General features: G+C 38.3%; 1 non-coding gene across 1 annotated transcript; it reads left to right on the forward strand.

Moving 5' to 3' along the window:
* The first annotated feature begins 3,229 nt into the window (after positions 1-3,229).
* Positions 3,230-3,362, forward strand: LOC143653750 (U11 spliceosomal RNA). Its single transcript, XR_013161515.1, has one exon. It is a non-coding gene; the product is annotated as a U11 spliceosomal RNA (small nuclear RNA).
* The last annotated feature ends 22,171 nt before the right edge of the window (positions 3,363-25,533 follow it).

Genomic DNA, 25,533 nt, shown 5'->3' on the forward strand with positions numbered 1-25,533 from the left:
AGTCTTCTCCCTATAGTAATCACAATCTTCACTATTTGTATGCTGAATACAAGAGCTTTTTATGACTCACAAATTGTTCTAATTATTAATTAGATTAATATGTTGAGAAAAGCAACCTGTGATTTTCATGCAGCCTAATCTACTCAAGACATCTATGTAACTTCAGCTTCATTTGAACTTGCAACTGCATTTACAGTTCCTTTACTACGCTCTGTATACTCTCAATACAAAACTACTAGGTCCACTTCCTCCAACAACTTGTGGCCAATGGTATTATTTATTTCCTTGTTTGAAGAAAGCAAACAAGTCAGTTACTACTAATTGTGTTTACTGCAAATGCCCTCTAATTCCTTCACATGAACTTAACCCCCTTTTTAATTTTAGCACAGTTTAGTACTTAAGTCTAAACAGAAATGTATCTAGTAACTTACATTTATCCTATCTTTAAGTATGCATGTAAAAATATTCCCAAAGTTACTTTAAAAGGATTTGAAATGAAAAGTTATTATTTAATTCAGTACGAATCAGACATTACTGATATATTATGCATAAATAATTTCTCTTATCAAAATATTTTATAGTTTAAATAATTGTAATATTAAAATACATACCTAGAAAGATTTATTTAAGAGAGCTTCCATTTTTCTATTTCTCTTTTATATATGATTAAAATTCAAGAGGTTTTAACATCCCGAAGTTTTCTTTTTTAATATCTTTCTCGATGATCAGCAGAGAACACAAATTACAGCAAAGACAATATACAAATATTACCATATTGGCAGAATTTACCCGGCACAAAGAAAGGCACTAATGCAGTCCCTGCTAATGTCCTTTTCCCCATTTTAATAAGAGAGTCTGTATTGTTCTGACATTAAATGGATTAAGCAGCAAGCCTGCTGAGAAAAATACTCAAAGGTATTAAACTCTGGCATTGTTGGTTTAACTGTAAGTACTGTAAAATGAGATTAAGTCTGAGTTTGGAAGAGGAACTAGATTTGACATAAGACGAAAAAGTAGCAATATTCACAGATGCCTGAATTAATGCTTCAGTGAAAAATATTATTAGCACAAATTTGAAAATATGTCTCCTTTGGCAAATGTCTTCAGAGAGCAATCAGTGCTGTAGAGTGATGTAGTAGAAAGAGTCCTGGGCAAGTAGCCAAAATCCTTGAATTCAATTTTTTTCCTCTAGCATTCACTAGTCTGTGACCTCAGAGAAGAAATTTCTTAATGTCTTTGAATCTCAGTATGGTTGAAAGTGGCCAATTTGCAACTATTCTTCACTTCCTTAGTGTGCATTTCTATACTGCAGAGGCTGGAAAGCTAAAATGTGCATTTCCCAAATTCCCAGGCAATTCAAGTTCCAGATGCAAATTAGGTTCAGCCAGTGTGATGCACTTGTTGAGATGTGGAAGGCAGGAGGGAGTGCAGGTCATCCTCCTGCCCTTTCCAGTGTTTTCTGACAACAAGCAAGAATGTGGAGCATGATTTTTCTGTGATAGTTTCCAACACTCAAATTCTAGTTTCATCAGTTTCACAAGGCTATTGTGGTGGCAGCAGGGGCTTCCTGGTGTCTTCACTGTAGCTACAGTGGTTCGTCTTTGAGCTCTAAATTCTGTAGTGACTTCTGGATTCCTCTGCTTCCTGATCGAAGCAGAAGTAGTAGTTCCCCTAGAGGGTCAGTTCTGTGAGGTTCTGGAAACTACTAGATACCTAGGTATTATATTACTAGATACCTAGATACTATACTACTAGTACCTATACTACTATACTAGTAGCTAAGCTCCTAGAAACCTAGATACCTAGATATTATACTACAAGTACCCATACTACTACCAGATAGATACCTAGACACTTTAAATCTCCAGTTCCTAAGGAAGTCCCTGAATATGTATGATGGCTTCCTTATAACTGAAGTGATGTTTTCAATTCACCTTCATATTTTTCCTACTATTGTTGCTACAGTTGAATAAAGGTAATCGTTAGAAATACAATGGCTAATTCTGTAAATGGAAGTAGACTGACATAACTCCATGTCTGTCAAGATTTTGAGCAATTTTTCTCCATGTTCTCCACTGACTTCATACTTTCTAAAGGGATAAAATAATCTTTTTTTTATTCAATTATTTTCAGAAAGATGTGTGGTCGCCTCTTGTGGAATCAAGAGGCTTTTGACCCTTAAATCGGCCCACATGCCCAAGCACCAATAGAATGCTGATAAAGGCAGATGTGTCCCACTCTTCATTTCTAATCACCTACCTTACCTCGTTGCTCTCCAGTTTTGGCCTAACTCTGGACTCCCTGGTCCGTTTTTTTTTTTTATATATATAGCTTTTTCTGAGCCCTTTGACTTGTAATGAGTCTCTCATTCTGCCTCTCCTAAAATGGCTCATGCCATTGGCTTTCTCCCTTTGAGGTTCTCTTGGGTAATATATAGACTTTAATATACATATACACATACATACACCCACACTAGGAAAGCATATATGTGACTCAGATTCACTTGGACCTTAACTATGGAGACACACTCCACTCTCAATAGGGAATTAAAAAATGGGAAAATTATACTGAGTAATTCTCATTACCCATTACTTTCTCATATAACTAAAAATATTAGGCAGAATAATTTCATACTTCTCTCTTCATGTTTATTCCATCCTATTTAAGTGGAAAGCCTACTCTCAGCTTACTCAAACAGAACCCATTCAACAAGATTCATCTCATAAAGTGCTTGCTTATACATGTCTTGTCATATTAACATATTTTATCTTGCATTGCTTATGATTTTTTTGCATCTATAACCCATGTTTACGAACCATATTTGAATTGAATTAACATACTGTATATAGCATAGACTGAACATTTTATTGTTGAAGCTAGACATCCTAAAACTTATGCTGTTTTTATATTGTTGGCTTGATCACTATGATTGCTAAGTATATATGTCAACTTGGCTAGATTATGGTGTCTAGTTTTTTGGTCCAACAAGCATTGGCCTGTTATTGTGAGGATATTTTGTGGATTTAAGTCATCAGTAAATTGATTGCATCTGTGGCTAATGACATCTACAGTTGACTAAGGAGATTGCCATTAGGAAAGAGAGAAGTCTCATCCAATTAGTTGAAGGCTATAAAGGGAGAATTGATGTTTTCAGCAGTCAGGAGAATTTCCATTTCTACTTCAGTCAGCCAGCTTCTCTCGGGTAATTCATCAAAAACTTTCATGAGAGAAAAAGGGCTTCTGTCGTGAGTGGCACACGTAGGGCACCTCGGTTGTTCTTCGTGCGGAATCGACATCAAGAGATTTCGGAAGCATAATTTTTGTTGCCAGGGCAGCTGGTGATCGTTGGTCCCGGCGCAAAAAAAAAAACCTTCATGAGATTTCCCAGCTTGTGACCTGCCCTGTTGAATTTGGACTTGCCCATCCCCACAACCACATAAGCTAATTCCGATTATAAATCTCATCATGTTTACATGTTATATGTATATATATATATTGTTTGTGTTTATATGTATCCTGTTGGTTCTGTTTCCCTGGGGAACCCTGACCAATACAGTCGTCTTCAAGTTTTACCAGCTAGTGTCTCTTTTTCAGTTATCAATAACAAATCAGATCTATTATTTGTAATTTAAGATGGTGTCAGGAATTGAACTGTATCCTCCAAAAGAATATGCTCAAGTCCTGTAATGGGATCCTATTTGAAAATAAAATCTTTGAAGTATTACTAATTGAGGCCAAACTGACTTAGTGTGGGTCCCAACCCAATATGACTGGTATCTTTATAGGAAAGAAAGAACTGAACACAGACAGGGAGAGGCAGATGGCCAGGTGATGGAGGCAGGGTTGAGCCATGCCACAGACCTCTGGCCAGGTACTGCCCGAACCCCACAGACTTCAGAGGGAGCATGGTCCCTTTGACATCTTGATTTCAGACTTCTGGCATCCGAAACGAAGATGCTAAATTGTTGTTTTAAACCACTCTGTTTGTAGTATTTTATTATAGCAACACTAAGGAAACTAAGACAATTGTGAAGACACTTCCATTCTTTGACCCATGTAATTTAGTTTATATGCTAAAGCCAGCACATTTCCTTCACTGTACATAATATATAAATCATAGACATAAAGGAGTCATCATTCAACACGTTTTTAAGTACACTGCAAATGTGCAGTGTCCCTTGAGTAGGGGAATAACAATAAATAAGACATGGTCCTTGCCTCAACTTCAGAAAATGTACAGGACAAGTCATTTATGGGGGCAGGGGCACATACAGGCAATCACCATTGAAAGATGATCCTGGGAATTATGGTTAAGTACAAGATGTTCTGAAAACACTTAACCTCCAAGGGTCTGAAGCAACAAGCCAAACTCTGAGCAGTATGACTTACCCCAGCAAACAAGACTTAAGGAAGTCAGAGAAACCTGGGGAAAAGTCTAGGGAAGCAATGAAAGCCTGCATTGGCATGGGAGAAGATTAAAGGTATAGGAAAAATTATTTAATTACCTAAAATTTTCTCCAGGTATACTCAGTTCTAATTCAGATTTCTAGTGATTCTTGCTTACATCTTAATATCTAGCAACAGTATCTCAAATCAACAATATGCTAGTAATCTGTTTTCAAAATAATGATTTCAGAGACAATGGTCGTTCTTAAAATGTTTGCAAGGGGAAAATTGTTATGTTGTAGGTCAGGTTCCTGAGTGCTCTTTACTGAGAAGTGTTCTCAGGAGAAGGGAAGCAAGGGAAGCAGGTGGGGCCTGAAGGAGAAAACCCAGAGTGGGCTCAGCTGGAGTCTAGCATTAGCTTAGGCCCAGAGGGAGTCTGGAGTGTGCATGAGTTACATCAGAGTCGCTCCCACCTTGAGGCAAGAAAACCGATGTATATTAGAGAGGAGGGAAGGGCCCATAACATCTCTGTTAGGGGTATCCAATCCAGCAGAGGGCAATTCTAAGAAAAAGAAGGCAGCAGTGAGCTTTTTCAGTGAACACTCATAGTATCTGAGGCAGCTTGTGAAAGTGATAAGGACCCTCTAAATCTTATTTCTGAAATTTTACAGATTTTGAGTTTCGCCACAAAAAAATGCATTTTCAAATATTCAGTATACTCTCAAGTACCATGAAATAAAGTCTTTTTGCTTGATGTTTATCACATCAAGCCTCTAGTAATTTAGAGAATAAGGAAGTTATGTCCTATATTTATCCTAAGGCACGTCTGTATGACACAATAAATTCAGGCTGGTGAGATTATAGTCATTTTTCCTCAGCTTTATTAAATGATAAAAACCTGGCCAAAGAGAACTAACCATTAGGTTAAAAAGTTGCACGTGAACTGTTTTATAGGTTGTTGTTTTTTTCTGTTCGTTTTTAAGATAACACCTCAGTCTACTTCCTTTAGTTTCTCCTCCCCTGGTATTTTTCTTTCTTTTCATTTCTTCCTTTCTCTTTTCTTGTTCTTTTTTTTAATCCCCCTTTACTTTCTTTTTTTCTTCCCCCTTTCTGTCTTCCTTCCTTTTTTCCTTTTCTCCTTTTTTAAAAAATTTCTTTCTCTTCCTAGAGTTATGAACTGCTTATTGTAGGATAAGCAAAGCAAAACCTGGAAACTCAGAATAAACTGTTTCAAGAAATTGAAAGCATTTTTAATTTTTCATTCTTCACTCAATTTAAAACTTTGTGAGCCATTTCATGACTGTGGTCCACTCTGAATTTTAATGTTTGCCATGCATTTCCCAAGTAGTCTTAATAAATTGACTACATTTTATTGCTTTTCCTCATTAAACTTCAATGAAGTTATAGAATGTTCGTTAAAATGACATTCTCAAGGAAGAAAAACGTCCTTAGAAAAACAATAAACTAGGAAGCAAGATTTCCTAAAACTGTTGTACCAAGCTAAGCTGCTTACCTGTTTTCATATGGAGTCAACTTGTCACCAAAACAAAAACTATTATTGTATTCTTCATTGGTCAAGAACTCCTTAATCATTTCACTGTAGCACACATCTTTCAGGAATGCAGAGCCATAAACAATTAGTTACATCTGTTTCATATGACAAGATGATTTTTATGATGTGCTGTGCTATTATTTAAAATGAAATGCCTGCCACAACAAATTTCACCCATAAAGCATACAGAATGGCATAATTTAGCTCTAACAATTTTAGACCTTTTGCTACAGGTAGTAGCTTTCGTTAATGATAATAGGAAAGTCTGATATCATTGTGATTACATTAGCATTTTATATCTATCATACAATGTAGAAACCAGCATCTTAGTTATAATGCTAATTTGCTAATTGTTTCACGTAGTAGAGCAATTGTTGGATGGGGCACTGGGTGTCTCTAGGCCTGTGGTCCACCTTGTTATTGTAGTGATATGCACACACTCAGCATGCTGTGCCCACATTAGCCCAGATTTCACTGTTTGGAAATAAGTGGATAAAGTGGTCCAGTGTCTTCTTTCTGGTTCACTAGCTCCACGAGAAGAATTTTGAGAATGCTTTAAAACGTTTACATTCACTTTCCATATATCTTATGTAAATTGCAAATACCTTTTATTCTTAAAAAATGGATAATAAAAGTATATTTATCCATTCTCCCCGAAATCCTTTTTTAAAATAAGTGTGCTATTTATTGATTATAAACATTGTGCATCCTATATACTTTCTTTCATTGTGTCCAAAACAACCCTATGAAATACATACTTTAAAAAAATGAGATAAAATTCACATAACATAAAATTCACCTCTCATAAAAGTCATCATTTTAAAGTGTGTAATTCAGTGGTTTTTAGTTTATTTGCAAAATTGTGAACTCATCACCACTGTCTAATTCCAGAGCATTTTCAGTAGCCCAAAAGGAAAATCCATACACATCAACCCCCAGCCGCTGGCAACTATTAAAGTTTTCCAGAGCTGCTAAAACAAATACCACAAACTGGTTTGGGCTTAATAAGAGGAATTCACTGGTTAACAGTTTTGAGGCTAGAAGAAGTCCAAAATTAAGATATCAGCAAGGCTTCCTTTTTCCCTGAGTCTGTAGCATGCTGGTACTGGTTGCCAAAAATTCTTGCGTTTCCTTTGGTTCCTGTACTGGTTAGGGTTCTCTAGAGAAACAGAATCAACAGGAAATATCTGTAAATATAAAGTTTATAAAAGTGTCTCACATAACCATGAGAATGTAGAGTCCAAAATCCCTAGGCAAGGCTATGAAGCTGATGACTCCAATGAAGGGTCTGGATGAACTGCACAGGAGAGGCTTGCCAGCCAAATCAGGAAGAGAGCCTGTCTTTTCTGAATCCTCCTTAAAAGGCTTCCAGTGATTAGATTAAGCATCACTCATTGCAGAAGAGACTCCCCTTGCTGATTACAAATGGATGTAGCTGATGTGATCATGATTTAATTCTATGAAATGTCCTCATTGCAACAGACAGGCCAGCACTTGTCCAACCAGACAACTAGGTACCACCACCTGGCCAAGTTGACACATGAACCTGACCATGACAGTCCACCCTTGTCAACTTGGCAGCTATACACATCACCTTAAACCATACCTAATTTCTAAATAGAAAACATTAAAAAAAAAAAACATTTTTTCCCTCACCTAGCAATATTCAACTGTTCTGCATATAACTGGAAACATATTAAATCTCCCCAGAATAGGGTGCAAGTCCTTGGGTAATATCCATTCTTAAACTTGATATCTTACAACTTAAATAGTATAACATGAAATAAACAGATTTACAGTCCTGGTTTCTGTAACTGATCATGTGGTCATACTTCTTCCACAATCTTTACCCTCAGCAAGCATTTCAGCTGGCTGTGATTCTTTGCCTGGTAGGGTGACCCAAACCTTCATTCCTGAGGTTTCAGAGTCATTGGGAGTCCTTCATGAATTGGATTGTTGCAGATTTTCATTGATTTTAATCACAGGACATGGTAGTACTAAAAGACACCCTAGGGGAGCTCCTATATTCCAGGAAAACTCTTATTTACCTCCATTGTGTAGTTGCAGTCCTGTTTCCCCATGAGAGTCAGGCTCAATCACCCCAGCCAGTAATGTAATCCCCTTCTTGGCTTGTTGATCCAGGGGCATGAATAGCTCAAAGTGACCAGGTGGCAGTCTTAGATTCTACTTCAATGGAATCATTGTGGTTTCTCCTGGTGGAAGCACTCCCCCTTTGAAACTAAAACCTGTAGACCAGCAGAGCTCAAGGTCGCAGGGACAGGAAGCAAAAGTTTTCCCTAGTAGATCACTAGGGGTAATAGTGAGTGGTGCTACTCCCATTTCCACCCCTTGATTCCTGGACCAATGGATCCTGGCTATGGGAGAAACACCATCATGCAGTAGATGCTGACTCAGAGCATACACAGCTTCCTGGAGAACATTACCCCAGCCCTTCAAGGTATTGCCACCTAGTTGGTACTGTAATTGAATTTTCAAAAGACCATTCCACCGTTCCATCAAACTAGCTGCTCCTGGATGATGGGGAACATGGCAAAACAGAGAATTCCATGAGCATGTGCCCATTCTCACACTTCATTTGCTGTGAAGTGTGTTCCCTGATCAGAAGCAATGCTGTGTGGAATACCATGATGATGGATAAGGCATTCTCTAAGCCCACGGATGGTAGTTTTGAGAGAAGCATTGCGTGCAGGGAAAGCAAACCTATATAGAGAGCATGTGTCTATTCCAGTTCAAACAAATCACTGTGCCTTCCGTGAAGGGAGTGGTCTGATGTAATCAACCTGCCGCCATGTAGCGAGGGGAAATCCTCCTGGTGGGCAGAACTTTGAGCAGTGCACCTGGTTGTGTCATATTGGTCACCTCGGGGGATGGTGCCATATCGGGGGCTGAGTGTGGGTCTCTGCTGCTGGCAGATTGGGCACTCAGCAGTGGCTGTAGCCAGGTCAGCCTTGGTGAGTGGAAGTCCATGTTGCTGAGCCCATGCGTAACGTCCATCCCTACCACCATGACCACTTTGTTCATGAGCCCATTGGGCAATAACAGGAGTTGCTGGGGAAAGAGGCTGACTGGTATCCACAGAACGGGTCATCTTATCCACTTGATTATTAAAATCTTCCTCTGCTGAAGTCACCCTCTGGTGTGCATTCACATGGGACACAAATATCTTCATGTTTTTAGCCCACTCAGAAAGGTCTATCCACATACTTCTTCCCCCGACCTCTTTGTCACCAATTTTCCAATTATGGTCTTTCCAAGTCCCTGACCATCCAGCCAAACCATTAGCAACAGCCCATGAGTCAGTATACAAATGCACCTCTGGCCAGTTTTCCTTCCAAGGAAAATGAACAACCAGGTGCACTGCTCAAAGTTCTGCCCACTGGGAGGATTTCCCCTCACCACTGTCCTTCAAGGACACCCCAAAAAGGGGTTGTAATGCTGCAGCTGTCCACTTTCAGGTGGTACCTGCATATTGTGCTGAACCATCTGTAAACCAGGCCCGAGTTTTCTCTTCCTCAGTCAATTCACTGTAAGGAACTCGCCAAGAGGCCATAGCTCTGGTCTGGGAAAGAGAAGGTAATGTGGCAGCAGGAGTGGAAACCATGGGCATTTGTGCCACTTCTTCATGTAACTTACTTGTGCCTTCAGGAACTGCTCTGGTTCTATCTCATATATACCATTTCCATTTTACAATAGAGTGCTGCTGTGCACGCCCAACTTTGTGGCTTGGTGGGTCAGACAACACCCAACTCATGATAGGCAACTCAGGTCTCATGGTAACTTGGTGGCCCTTGGTTAAGCATTCAGTCTCTACTAAGGCCCAGTAGCAGGCCAAAAGCTGTTTCTCAAAAGGAGAGTAGTTATCTGCAGCAGATGGTAAGGCTTTGCTCCAAAATCCTAAGGGTCTGCATTGTGATTCTCCTATAGGGGCCTGCCAAAGGCTCCAGACAGCATCTCTATTTGCCACTGACACTTCCAGCACCATTGGATCTGCTGGATCATACGGCCCAAGTGGCAGAGCAGCTTGCACAGCAGCCTGGACCTGTCACAGAGCCTCCTCTTGTTCAGGTGCCCACTCAAAATTAGCAGCTTTTCTGGTCACTCGATAAATGGGCCGGAGTAGCACACCCAAATGAGGAATATGTTGTCGCCAAAATCCAAAAAGACCAACTAGGCGTTGTGCCTCTTTTTTGGTTGTGGGAGGGGCCAGATGCAGCAATTTATCCTTCACCTTAGAAGGGATGTCTCGACATGCCCCATACCACTGGACCCCTAGAAATTTTACTGAGGTGGAAGGCCCCTGTATTTTTGTTGGATTTATCTCCCATCCTCTGACACACAAATGCCTTACCAGTAAATCTAGAGTAGTTGCTACTTCTTGCTCACTAGGTCCAATCAACATGATATCATCAATATAATGGACCAGTGTGATGTCTTGTGGGAGGCAGAAACGATCAAGTTCTCTGCGAACAAGATTATGACATAGGGCTGGAGAGTTGATATACCCCTGAGGTAGGACAATGAAAGTATATTGCTGATCTTGCCAGCTGAAAGCAAACTGTTTCTGGTGGTCCTTACTAATAGCTATTGAGAAAAAAGCATTTGCCAGATCCATAGCTGCATACCAGGTACCAGGGGATGTATTGATTTGCTCAAGCAATGATACTACATCTGGAACAGCAGCTGCAATTGGAGTTACCACCTGGTTGAGTTTACGATAATCCACTGTCATTCTCCAAGACCCATCTGTTTTCTGCACAGGCCAAATAGGAGAGTTGAACGGGGATGTGGTAGGAATCACCACCCCTGCCTCTTTCAAATCCTTAAGAGTGGCAGTAATCTCTGCAATCCCTCCAGGAATACGGTATTGCTTCTGATTTACTATTTTGCTTGGTACGGGCAGTTCTAGTGGCTTCCACTTGGCCTTTCCCACCATAATAGCCCTTATTGCATGAGTTAGAGAACCAACGTGGGGATTCTGCCAGTTGCTCAGTATGTCTATGCCAATTATATATTCCGGAACTGGGGAAATAATTACAGGATGGGTCCGGGGGCCCACTGGACCCACTGTGAGATGGACCTGAGCTAAAACTCCATTGATCACCTGGCCTCCATAAGCCCCCACTCTGACTGGTGGTCCAGAGTGACATTTGGGGTCCCCTGGAATTAATGTCACTTCTGAACCAGTGTCTAATAATCCCTGAAATATCTGATCATTTCCTTTTCCCCAATGCACAGTTACCCTGGTAAAAGGCCATCGGTCTCCTTGGGGAAGACTTAGAGGAAGGTTAACAGTATAAATTTGTGGAAGTGTAACAGGTTTCTCCCCCATAGGGACCCGGCCTCCCCTTCATTCAAGGGGCTCAGGGTCTGTAAACTGTTTCAAGTCTGGAAATTGATTAAGGGGCCGTGACTCTGTGTTTTTGTAACTCAGGTTAGATTTCTGTTCCCTTGACCTAGAACTCTTTTGTTTATACAGCTTGAACAAGGATTTAGTAGACTGCCCTTCTATTTTATTTCTAGGCACCCCATGATTTACTAGCCAATGCCACAAATTTCTGCGTGTCATATAATTTTGATGCCTCCTTTGGGTTTGTTGTCTATTATAATAGCCGCGTCTACCCTGTCTTTGGTGATTAAGTGCTGCCACCTGGCTTCTGCCAACTCGGGATCCTGTTATCCCTATTGTGTTTAAGGATTCCAGCTCAGTGACAGCAGTTCCTACAGTAATATCTGACCTACAGAGAAGTGCAACCACAGAGCTCTTGAGGGATGATGGTGCTAGTCTCACAAACTTATTTCTCACTGTTCTGGTAAAAGGTGCATCCTCTGGACATTCCAGGGGTGTAAGAGCAGGCTTTGCATGATAAATCCACTCTAACATTCCAATCTCTCTAAGCCTCTGGATCCCTCATCTACATTATACCAGGGCAGTTCTGGCATTTCAACCTCAGGTAATGTTGGCCACCTTTTGATCCATGTTTCAACCAACCACCCAAACAAGCTGTTAACACCTTTTCTAACCGCTTGAGCTATTACATTGAATGCAGAATCTCTGCTTAGTGGGCCCATATCAATAAATTCAGCCTGATCTAGCCTTATATTCCTCCCACCATTATCCCACACTCTTAAAATCCATCACCACACATATTCCCCTGATTTCTGTCTATATAAATTGGAAAACTCACACAGTTCTTTTGGAGTATAACATATCTCCTCATGTGTGATACTTTGTACCTCACCTTTAGGGGTCTGTTGGGACTTTAGTCTAGTTATAGGTCTAGAAGAAATGAGGGGTGGTGGGGGTGGGTCATGAAAAGAATTAGAAATATCTTCCAAGCCATTTGCTTCAGGGCCTTCATTTGCAGTTCCATCTGGTGAAACAGGATTAATCACTCTAGGACTAATCCCTTCAGGAGGAGGTTGGGTGGCCAATTCCTCAAGGCAGGCTGGAGGTGGGGTGGCTATGTCCTCAGGGCAGACTATTACAGGGTTATCTAGAGAAGGCTCAGCATGGTCTAGGGTTTCAACCTCACCCCCAACATCATTATCAATCCATATGTCACCATCCCATTTTTCAGGGTCCCACTCTTTTCCAATCAATGCCCTCACTTTAACGGCAGACACCATGCAACACTGAGATTTCAGTTTACGTTGTAAAGTTGCTACTCTAACAATAAAATTCTGAGTCTGATTTTCAGAGATCTCAAGTCTACGGCTACAGGAAATAAGATTTTCCTTCAGGATACTCATAGAAATGTCTACATCTTTCAGATGGCGCTTAAGCCTCTCGCTTGAAGCCTTAAGCCCATCCCTTTCACCCCTTAATGTAGACAGTGTATCTAACAACAACCAACCAACATCTCTATAACTCTTATTTCTACAAAACTCTGTAAAGGTGTCAAAAGCATTATCCCTCAGAGTCTGGCTTCGTACAAGCGAAGAATTAGGAGAATCGAATGATGATATTTTGACTATCTCCTTTGCCAACTCACTCCATGGATTGGGAGTGTCATTCTGATTATGGAAATCAGAGTCCTTAGTGTCTCTGAGTCCAGTCAGAGTAGAAAACCATTCATAAAAACCCATTTTTAAGATTCTGTTCCTTAAGAACCACTCCTGGTACCAAGATGTATTAGTTAGGGTTCTCTAGAGAAACAGAATCAACAGGGAACACTTGCAAATATAAAATTTATGAAAGTGTCCCACATGACCGTAGGAACACAGAGTCCAAAATCCACAGGGCAGGCTGCGAAGCCGATGACTCCGATGGATGGCCTGGATGAACTCCACAGGAGAGGCTCACCAGCCAAAGCAGGAATGGAACCTGTCTTCTCTAAGTCCTCCTTAAAAGGCTTCCCATGATTACATTTAGCATCACTAATTGCAGAAGACACTTCCCTTTGGCTGATTACAAATGGAATCAGCTGTTGATGTAGCTGACGTGATCATGACCTAATTCTATGAAATGTCATCATTGCAACAGACAGGCCAGTGCTTGCCCAATCAGATAAACAGGTACCACAACTTGGCCAAGTTGACACCTGTCCCTAACCATGACAATGGGTCTGCCTATTCTGGATATTTTGTATAACCAGAATCATATAATATATGGCCTTTTGTGACTACATCTTTCACTTAGCATAATGTTTTCAAGGTTCATCCATATTTTAGCATGTGTCAGTAACTCATTCCTTTTTATGTCTAAATAATCTTTCAGTGTATGGTCAGACCACACTTTGTTTATCCATTCATCAGTTGATGGACAGTTTCCACTTTGGAGCTATTATGAATAATGCTGTTATGAAAATTCATGTACTTTTTTGTGTGGACATTTTCATTTTTCTTGGGTCTATGCTAAGAGTGAATTTCTCAGTCATATGGTAAACTCAATGTTTAACTTTTGGGGGAACTGCTAAACTGTGGTCCAAAGCAGCTGTACAATTTTACATTCCCACCAGCAATGTATGAAAGTTCCAGGTTCTCCATGTCCTCACCAGCACTTCTTATTGTATGTATTTTTTTTTTTATTGTAGTCATCTTAGTGGGTATGAAGGGGTGTCTCTCTGTGGTTTTGATTTGCATTTCTGTAATGACTAATGATATTGAGCATCTTTTCACGGGTGTTTTTTTTAGTTTTTTGGCAATTTGTATCATCATCTTTGGAGTAATGTGGATGCAAATCCTTTATCCAGTTTTAAATTGAATTGTTTTACTGTGCATTTGTAAGAGTTCCTTATACATTCTGGATACTAGACCCTTATCAGTATATGATCTGCAAATATTTTCTTCCGTTCTGTGTTTTTTCACTTTCTTTTCTTATTTCTTGAGGCAATAATTGCTTTATTATAATGTCTGGTGCTTTTCCTTAGAGGAACATTGTAAAAATAGCATGGCTCAGGAACATAAAATTCTCCCAATCCACCAAATTCACATATATTGTAAACCAACACATTTCAAACAATTTGTTTCATGAAAAAGGAAACATTTTCAATTAAGCATTGCTTTTACTATGGGATTTTGTAAAACATTAGAATTTGGTAAATAATTCATATTGTACAAAATGTGTTAGGAATATATATATATATACATATATATAGTACTAACATAACCAAAACTTAATGGCAAGATACTCTGTACATCACAGAGTTAGGTCTTTCCATATTGAGGAGAACTTTCTAGCTGAATCCACCACACTGTTTGGCAGTGACTAACAGCTCAGTCGTATTTCAAAGTGATACTAAAACAGAATAGGATAAAATGTCCTCATAACAAATTTACTAGTTGTTCTAGTTTGCTAGTTGCTGGAATGCACTATACCAGAAACAGAATGGCATTTAAAAAGGGGGATTTAATAAGTTGCAAGTTAATCGTTTTTAGGCTGTGAAAATGTTGCAATAAAGCAAGTGTATAGAAATGTACAATCTAAGGCATCCAGGGGAAGATACCTTGATTTAAGAAGGCCGATCAAGTTCAGGATTTCTCTCTCAAGGGAACAGGCACTTGGCGAACACAGGGTTTCTCTTTCAGTTGAAAGGGCGCATGGCGAACATGGCATCATCTGCCAGGTTCCTCCTCTCCAGCTCCCCGGGAGGTGTTTTCCTTCTTCATCTACAAAAGTCACTGGCTGGTTGACTCTCTTCTTCTTGGTTCTGCGGCATTCTCTGTTGTGGCTTTCTCGTGGCTCTGTCGTTCTTCTTTGCTCTCTCCGAATCTCCTGGCTTTCTCTCTTGTTGTTCTGTAGCTTTTTACAAAGTGCTTCTTCTTTTAAAGGATTTCAGTAAAAACAATCAAGACCCACCTGGAATGTGTGGATACATTTCTCCATCTATCTAGTTTAATACCCGCACTGATTGAGTCACATCTCCATGGAGATAAACTAATTAGTTGCCAACATACAGTACTGAATAAGTATTAGAAGACACGGCTGCCTTAACAAAATAGGATTAGGATTAAAACATGGCTTTTCTAGGAAACATACATCCTTTCAAACCTGCATACTAGTCAAGTTCATAAAATCAAGTTTAAACAAAACATCTGTTTGACAGTTGCAACCAAATTCCATGTATCAAAGAATTTGGGCACTGAGTGTGTTATAAGGTTGGTCTCATTTATATTCAGTTACACATGAAGTTCATGGCATTGCCCACATAAGTATAAGGAGAATGATCTAGTACCCCTTTCCTGGCAAAACCTTTTCATAGTTATTGCATCTTACTCCAGAAAACACATAAATGGAGGAATTCAGACCTGGAATAGGACACCCTGGAGCAATCAAACCTAGCTAGCTAGAGAACAATGGAAGAGCTGGGAAAGTGAATGAATCTGAATACTATATTCAGCATAAAGGGTCCTTACTTAGCTTCACTTCTAAATATATTTGAATATGCTAAATTTAGATTTAAAATGGATTGTTAGGGATTTGGCTCATTTTGTTCATACTATAGGTGGGATCTAACATGAACAATATTACGATTGGCTTCATATCATTTTTTAAACCTGGAAGGTATTCAAAATGCAGTTTTAAAAAGTCCCTGATCACCACAACCTTGACCCAAGCTTTTCCACAGCCTCCAGCACATTCAGAACAGTACTGGGATTTAACATCTGGAACACACTCCCCTTCACATCTAAATTCTGACAGTGACCATGGTGAGGTATGGAGTAGGGGAAGGGTGCTGCAGGGTATAGAAGTAAAAAGAAGGATTTATACACACAGAGGTTTTAAATTACTGAGTTACTAAGATTAGATTATTAGGACAAAGGATTATAAATAATGAAATTATTTTAAACAAATTTGAAACTAGGATTTTCTTTCTTTTTAGTTGAAAACAATTTATTACTTTATGTCATATTTCAGAGCTTGTAAGTTATCATCATCATTATCATCTCTTTACATATAAAAGAGGAAGATGAAATGGATGAATTAGCTCAAAAACAAAGACTATCTCAGAAATAAATAATAAATCCAGTTTACTTGCTCTTAAAATTCATGAAAATTCAAGCAAGATGCATTTTAAACACTATAGTTCTTAGCAAAACACTGTAGGTACTATTATTAATAGAGTTATTTTTTTAAAACAGTTTTATTCACCCACCATGCAATCCTTCCTAAGCATACACTCAATGACTCTTGGTATAATCACATATAATCATATATGCATTCACCACAGTCAATATGAAAACATTCTCATTTCTTCTGAAAAATGATTCTATATCCCTGGTTTCTAACCATTTGGTACAGTGCCATTGTTACAATTAATGAAAGAACATTACAGTGTTAAATATGGACCTTAGTTTGTATTAATTGTATTTTTCTCAAATATCACCCTATCATTAACACACACATTTGTTGCAGTTCATGTAAGAAATTTCTTATATTTGTACAATTAACCACCAAAATCACCCACTGAAACTAAGGTTTTCTTGTTAAAGAATTTACTTATAAATACTCCCACTTCTTAATATACAGACTATTGTGACTAAATTTTAAGTTTTAACATTACTCTAAAACAAGATACAATTTATAAACAATTAAAAGAAGGTACTTAGTTGTGAAGAGGGGGGGTATTTGCAGAAAAGTGCTTCGGTATTATGATATGAAGACTACATATGTTTAAGTTTATAATAATCTATTAAGTATAAAACATTAAAGTTGTGTTGAATTTTTGTTTGAAATTTATACCAGTCATGCTTGATCTCTTCTTCCAATTGTTAATTCCTAATATCTAGAAATGCTACTGATTCAGGTACTGCTCTTTTACCCCACCACATTCCTGAATATAATATATTAGGTCTATGAGCTCTGTTGTGGATTTTTCAGGATTTTCTGTGTATAGGTATATTTTGGAGGTACTACAGTGTTGGTTCCAGACCACCACAATAAAGTGAATATAGTAAACAAGGGAGTCAGATGACTGTTTTGTTTTCCAGTGCAAAAAAAAAGTTATGTTTACCCTTTAGTGTAGTCTATTAAATGTGCAATAGCATTATGCATAAAAAACAATGCACATCCTTGAATTTAAAACTATATTGCTAAATATTATAACCATCATCTGAGCCAGAGTGAGTCTTAATCTTTTTGCTGGTGGAGGATTTTGCCTTGATGTTGTTAGCCACTGACTGATCAGAGTAGTGGCTGCTGAAGGTTGGGGTGGCTGTGGAAATTTCTTAAAACGAGACAACAATGAACTTTGCAATATCAATTGACTCTTCCTTTCATGAACTATTTCTCTGTATCAAGTAAGGCTATTTGATAGCATTTTATACACAGTAGAACTTCTTTCAAGATTGGAGTCAATCCTCTCAAATCCTGCCACTGCTTTATGAACTAAGTCTATAGAATATTATAAAGCCTTTATTGTCATTTCAACATCTTCAGTATCTTCACCAGGAGTAAATTCCATCTCAAGAAACCACTTTCATTAATCATCCATAAGAAGCAAAGCCCCATCCATTCAAGTTTGATCATGAGATTACAGTAATTCAGTAAGGTCTTCAGCCCTTGTTTCTAATTCTAGTTCTCTTGCTATGTCTACCACATCTATAGTTACTTCCTTCTCTGCAGTTGAACCCTTCAACGTCACACATGAGGGTTGGAATTAGCTTCCTCCAAACTTCTGGTAATGTTATTTTGACCTTCTTCCATTTATCACAAATGTTATTAATGGCATCTAGAATGGTGAATCCTTTCCAGAAGGTTTCCCAGATCCATCAGAGGAATCACTATGACAGCTACAGCCTTATAGAATGTATTTCTTAAATAATATTACTTGAAAATTGAAATAACTCCTTGATCCATGGGCTTCAGAATGGGATGTTGTGGTAGGCATGAAAACATAAATCTCGTACATTATGAAAAGCTTTTGGGTTACCAGGTGCAATGTCAATGAATAGCACTATTTCGAAAGGAATCCTTTTTTTCTGAGCATTAAGTCTTAATAGTGGGCTTCAAATATTCAGACAACCATGTTGTAAGCATATGAGGTGTCATCCAGGCTTTGTTGTTCCATTTATAGAGCACAGTAGATTAAGCATAATTCTTAAGGCCTGAGGATTTTCAGAATGGTAAATGAACATTGGCTCCTACTTCGGGACAGCAGTTGCATTAGCCCCTAACATGACAGTCAGTCTGTCCTTTGAAACTCTGAAGCCATTAATTGACTTCTCCTTTCTAGCTATGAAAGTCCTATATGGCATCTTCTTCAAATTGAAGGCTGTTTCATCTACATTGAAAATCTGTTGTTTAATGTAGCCATGTTCATCAATTATGTTAGCTAGATCTTCTGGGGAGAACTTCCTGCAGCTTCTACATAAGCACTTGCTGCTTCACTGTGCAATATGATGCTATGGAGATGGCTTCTCTCCTTAAACCTCAGGACCAACATCTACTAGCTCCAAGTTTATCTCTTCTGCTTCCTTACCTCTCTCAGAATTCATAGAATTGAAGAGAATTAGGGCCTTATTCTGAATTAGGCTTTGGTTTAAAGGAATGTCTGAAAGGCTGATTTGATATTCTATTCAGAGCACTAAAACTTTCTCCATATCAGCAAGAAAGCTGGTTCACTTTAGTATCATTCATGCATTCACTGGAGCAGCACTTTTAATTTCCTCCAAGACCTTTCCTTTGCATTCACAACTTTGCTAACTGTTTGGCACAAGAGGCCTAATTTGGGCCCATCTCAGCTTTTGATGTGCCTTCCTCACTAAGCTTAATTATCTCTAGCTTTTAATTTAAAGTGAAAGGATGCAACTCTTCCTTTCACTTAACACTTAGGGGCCATTGTAGTGTTATTAACTGGCCTAATTTCAATACTGTTCTATCTTAGGAAATAGGGAGACCTATGGAGGAGAGAAATGAGGGAACTGCTGATAAGCGGAGCAGTGAGAACACACACAATATTTACTGACTAAGTTCACTGTCTTATATGGGTGCAGTTTGTGGCACCCCAAGAAAAGATAGGAGTAAAATCAGAGATCAAAAATCACCATAACAGAGAGATAATAATAATGAAAGAGTTTAAAATGTTGGAGAATCAATAATATCTGACACAGAGATATGAAGTGAGCATATGCTGTCAAAAAATGTCACCAACAGACTTGCTCAACATGGGTTTGCCACCAACCTTCACTTTTTAAAAAACACAGTGTCTGCAAAATATAATAAAGAGAAGTGCAATAAGGCAAAGTATGCCTGTACAGGACGATGCCATCAATGCAAATTGGGAAAGTTTTACTTCTTCCTTTCCAGTTTGATGCCTTCTATTTCTTTTTCTTGCCTAATTGTTCTGGCTAGAACTTCCAGTACAATGTGGAATAACAATGGTGATAATGGGTATCTTTGGTTTGTTCCTGATCTTAAAGAGAAAGCTTTCAGTCTTTCACCATTAAGTTTGATGTTAGCTGTAGGTTTTTCATGCATTTCCTTTATCATGTTTTATTCCTAGTTTTCTAAGTGTTTTTTATCAAGATGTGCTGGATTTTGTCAAATGCCTTTTCTGCATCAATTGAAATCATCTTGTTTTTTTTTCCTTCCTTCTGTTAACATGGTGTGTTACATTAATTACACTTCTTATGGTGAATCATGGTGTAAAATTGATCATGCTGTGTAATTATTTTATTGCGGTCTTAGATTGGTTAGCTAGTATTTTGATGAGCATTTTTGAATTTCATTTTCATGATAGTGTTCTTTGATGTAAAAAAAAAGAGGTTTTCATTTTGCTGAAGTCCCATTTATCTCTTTTTTGTTGTTATTACTTGTGCTTTTGGTGCCATATCCAGGAACTACTGCAAATTCAAGGTCATGAAGTTTTACTCTTATTTTTTCTATGAGTTTTATGGTTTTAGTTCTTACATTTGGGTCTTTGATCCACTATTAGTTACTTTTTGTAAATGGTATTAGGTAAAGATCAAACATTCTTTGGCATGGGCACTGGAGACAGAAGTAAGTTCAAATGAATTTCCCCAACTATACTGTTGTGTAGTTTTGAGTAGATTATATGATCTCTCTAAGTCTCAGTTTCCTCATCTGTAAACCTTCCATATTTTTTATGAGAATTAAATGAGGTAATAGAGGAAAAGTCCTTAACACAGTTCCGAGAACATACTAAGTCCTCAGTTAATGGTAGGTAGATAGAAATATCTTTGAAGACAAAGAATGTCCTGTCTTGCCAGTGCCAAGTACGGTGAGATAGCCATCTCACAGTATTTTGGAATGGCATAATGAGTTTAAAGGGTTAGTTAGTCCAGGAGCAATGGGGATTACATGTCTAGAATCTAATAACGAGAGGGGGGTGGTAGCCACGGGCTATGAATCAGGACATAATCCAAATATAAACAGGAACTGAAGCTCTGGCAATTATAGAGCTTGTTCAGAGAAAGCAGATAATAGAAACAGAGTACTGCTCAGTAAGGAGTTTTGAGAGGAAGAAAGCTTTTAATGGAGCAGTTCATCATATTTGTTTTTTTTAGCACACCTTTATAAAAATGATTTTTTAAAAATAATTCATGTCTTCTGAGGAAAATATGCTCATATTTACAATGCTTTGCATGTAGTTTAAGGGTTCACAGACACCATAAACTCACCTCAAGAACTCCTGATTTAAGAAGTGAGGAAATAATAAAAATGTGAGACTTGGAAATAGAAGGTAAATAAAAAAATCCATTCTGAAATATACATAAACTCAGATTCTATCTGTAGTGACTATATATGAACCCAGGCTCATTGTGATATAGAAACTAAGGACTCAGCATTTAGATGAAGTCCTTATTTCTCCCTATAATTGAGATTAAGCCCAGTATCTTATAACCTTAAATTGGGCAAGGAAAACCCATTTCTAGTGTTAAAAACTTTATGATCAAACAGTTCATGGATTTCCTCCAAGTATACTAGTCACATATTGAGAGCAGACATTAGCAAAACATATTAAATCATATTGTTTTTCAAATACATGTTTTTTAATCACCATTACAATGGCAACTTAATAGAATTCTCAGAAAATGATGTTTCCTCATTTTCATTTCTCAAATTTATGAGAAAATCCTATTTGTTTTAGACCTAGTGGTATAAAAAATTTTCCTGAAGTGTGCATGTTCCTTTCCTGATTTTAAAACTACAACTTATTGAAAATAATTGAATGCTACTTTGATGATTCAGGCTTTTCAAATGTCTCAAGGTTGGGGCAATAAGTATCAATAGTTCTTGTAAAGACTGGCACATAATCAAGAAGGATAGGATATTTAAGTTAGTCTGAATTTGAGTATATTTGCTTTTAAAAATTATTACTATTGTATATTGTTTATTTTAAACATTGTTTTTAAAAGTGGAAAATTCTATTTTGCAAAAGTTATGATTCTCTGACATCTGATTTAAAAGGTTTTACCACATTTTATTGTCTTAACTTTTTAAAAGTAAAATAAAAGGATTAGAAAGTCCTTAAAGTTATATTTCTACTTAGTTCCTATCGATGGAGTGAGGGTTAGTCTTGTTGATTTAATGTATTCCACTACAAAAGACAGAGGCTTTTGTAATTAACAAGTTTCATTCATTGACAGAAGTGCTGAAGTATTCATCTTATATTAACTGGAAGTAAGGTTGCACGATGACTAAGATTAAACCTGATTTTTGTTCTGTACTTTGAGCATATGAAAAAGTAATCAGGTCTGCCCTATGAAGTTGACAGAGAAGCTTTGGGACTTAGACCCCATTTCCCACAGAAGCTTTGGAAACCAGCAGAAACTGATAAGAATATCTTTGCAAAAGGTCCAGAAAACAGTTAAAAGTTTGCAGTAACAGGATGAGTGCTGAATCAAGAAAAAGACCACATGAAAGCAGTGGGCTCTCCTGGTGTAGGGCTGGCTTCCCCCCACTGCCCACTGTCCACTCTCATCACAAATCCCCAGGTCCAGTTCTAGAGGGAGCAGAATAACCCTTGTGCATGAACTGAAGCATGCATGTCTGGCACAAACTACTGGTGGTGGCCTCAGGGACTTGCCATCTCAGAACTTGCCATATGTGCAGAAAGGGTCCCTGGAATGTAGCTACAGTGGTCTCAGCAGGACACATTTTGAAGAACAGTGACCTATATGGAGAGGCACCATTCCCAAACTACTACTGAGAGCACTGTCATTGTTACTAAAATTCTCCAGTTCTCAAACCTCAGGGTCTCCTGCGGGGGTGTGCTGGAGTCAGATTGTGAGAGTCAGTTGTGCCCATTGTTCCCAACTTTGTGTTCTGTTACATCATGACAATAGGGCCCAGTGGCAGTATTTACACCACACAAATCAACAAGAGCTACAAATCTGGGCTTTATCCCCCCTAGAGAGCTGTTGTTAAACATTTACCAACACACACAGATCCATGATCATTCTCTCCACCCACCCACTTCCCCCTTACCCTGAACTTCTTGCAAACACAGGACTAATAGCAAACTTGTATCTCCATGATCTTGGTTTGACCATGTTTTCTCTAGATTCATTGTTTTGCTTGGGTAGCTACTACCACCAGTTAAATTACAATGAAGTCTTGCTCTATCTGCTTTAGAGCTAGGAGAAATTCTGCCTTTCATTAAGTTCTGCTGATGGCTAATCTCATTCATGTGCTGATTTGCTTGAATGACAATCAGTTCATGGGAATACATGAAGGATGTATGAAAGGAGCAGAGAGAGCCCAACAGATTGTCTAAATTTGGGAAAATAGACTAGATTACAATTGTGTAGCAAAACATACAGTAACACTCTTCACTTCTATATATGCCTAGAATTTTTGTCTTTCTCTATATATATAGATGTGTGAATGTATGTATCTGTGTGTATGTAAGATTTTTTTGAAGGATGATAAGGCAACTTCTTTTTTTTTTGCTCATCTCCTGTTTCTATGCTGAAGGAGCACCATCTGAGCAACACTCCAGGCCTCTCGCTTTACCTCTTTCTCACTCTCTCTGTGCCAGATAAAAATGAGATGCATGATAATATGTGATAACTATTCATTCATGTTTGTTAGTTAGGTGAAGTGCTGGGAAATCCCACTCTTTTTCCCTCTTCTCTGCCCTGGACCAACAAAAGTCAGCATCACATCCAAATTCTGGCTCTTGTAGGTTATCCTAACAACCAGACTAGGGAAACAGGTAGTAGGGAAGAGAGTTTGCAAACTGTTTTGCTGCAGAGATAAAGCTATGTCCTCTGATTGATTTATTGATCATATGATTGACATTTAGATATCCATTCATCTGTTTCCAATGACTTAATCTCAATAGTTCTAAACATAGGAAGGAAAGAATTAAAATTTAAAAATAGATCCTTAAAAGTACAACAATTTTCACATACTACAAGATTAGCTCAAATGTCATCATATATCATCTTAGTTAGGCATGCATGCATCCTACAAATATATCCAATGTTTACTCTCATACCTCTAAAAGGGTACATTAGAAACTAGTAAAACTGGTTGTGTCGAGAAAAGCAAGGGACACTGTGGGAAGAGAGACTTACTTTTCAGCAACTCTTTTGTAGATTTTGGATTTTGTCCCATGCATTATCTTTTCCGTTTGTTTGTTTAAAATGCCAATGCACATTTTATTAATAAAAACTAACAGTGCCAAGTTAAACAAGTCAAACAATTAATGTCTCTTTATATTCCATAAAATATTACAGAAAAGTATGCTTGGGCTTCAATTAAAAGACTATCATTTTAGAACAGGCAGCTAAACTGTACAGTTGATTTGTTTTGTGAATATATTTTGAAAGAGACTATAGCCTGTCTTGAAATCCCTTTTTCTTTTTATAAGAAAAGAACTATTTAGCTCTATGCATGCACACAAAGGGCCCCATGCCTTAGACCAGCACATACCAGGGTTATGCCCCCCAGACTGGTGCACCCACACAGCTATATCTTCCTGGCCACTGGGTGCCCATGTTCACAAGCATCAGAGTAGTATCCCCAACCTGCACCCATACCTGCCCTGCAACAAATCACTGCACTGAGTGCTCCACCCCATCCCCTGCTTCCTGCTGTATAACCATTCCACAAACACAAGGCCCTTAGACTACTGAAAGAAATCAACTCCCAAAGTAAATCCATCAAGATATTTAGGTGTGATGAAGACAGCAGAAGATCACTAAGCATATCACAATGCAGACAGATATAGCCCTGCATAATGTCCAAATTAAAACACCAGAGGAGACACAGATGTTGGAACAACTAATCAAAGATGTTCACACAACTCTACTTGATCAAATAAATGGGATAGCAAATGACATAAAGGAGATCAAGAAGACAATAGAAGTGCACAAAGAGGAATTTGAAAGAATAAATAGAAAAATAGAGGAAATCACAGAGATTAAAGACTCTGTTGGCCAAATAAAAAAATGTACAAGAGGCACACAACACCAGATTTGAAGAGACAGAAGAAAGAATAAGTGATATAGAGGACAGGATAATTGACTTCAAAGACTCAAAACAGCAAATCAGGCAAAAAAAAGATGGAAAAAATTGAATGGGAACTCAGGAGAATGATAGACAAAACAAAGTGCACAAATATAAGAATCACTGGTGTCCCAGAAAGAGGAGAGTGGAGTAAAGGGCTAGGAAGAATAGTTGAGGATGTAATGGGGGAAAACTTCCCAACCCTCATAAAGGACACAAATAGACAAGTCAAAGAAGCCCAAAGAACTCCAAAAAAGAATAAATCCAAATAGTCTTTCCCCAAGACACATACTAATCAGTCTCTCAAATGTTGAAGAGAAGCAGAAAATCCTAAAAGCAGCAAGAGAAAAACAATCTACTACATACAAAGGAAATCAAATAAGACTGAGTTCAAACTACTCAACTAGCACCCTGGGAATGAGAAGGCAGTAGTATGATATATTCAAGATCCTGAAAGAGAAAGACTTCCAGCCAAGAATTCTGTACCCAGCCAAACTGTCCTTCAAAATTGAGGGAGAGATTAAAGTTTTCACAGACAAAGAAGTCCTGAAAGAATCTGTCAACAAGAGACCAGCCCTATCAGAAATATTAAAAGGAGATCTGCCAGCTGAAAAAAAAGACAGGAGAGGGAGGTCTGGAGGAGGACACAGAATTG

The sequence above is a fragment of the Tamandua tetradactyla genome, chromosome 1, assembly GCF_023851605.1.
Source record: "Tamandua tetradactyla isolate mTamTet1 chromosome 1, mTamTet1.pri, whole genome shotgun sequence".
NCBI lineage: Eukaryota > Metazoa > Chordata > Mammalia > Pilosa > Myrmecophagidae > Tamandua > Tamandua tetradactyla.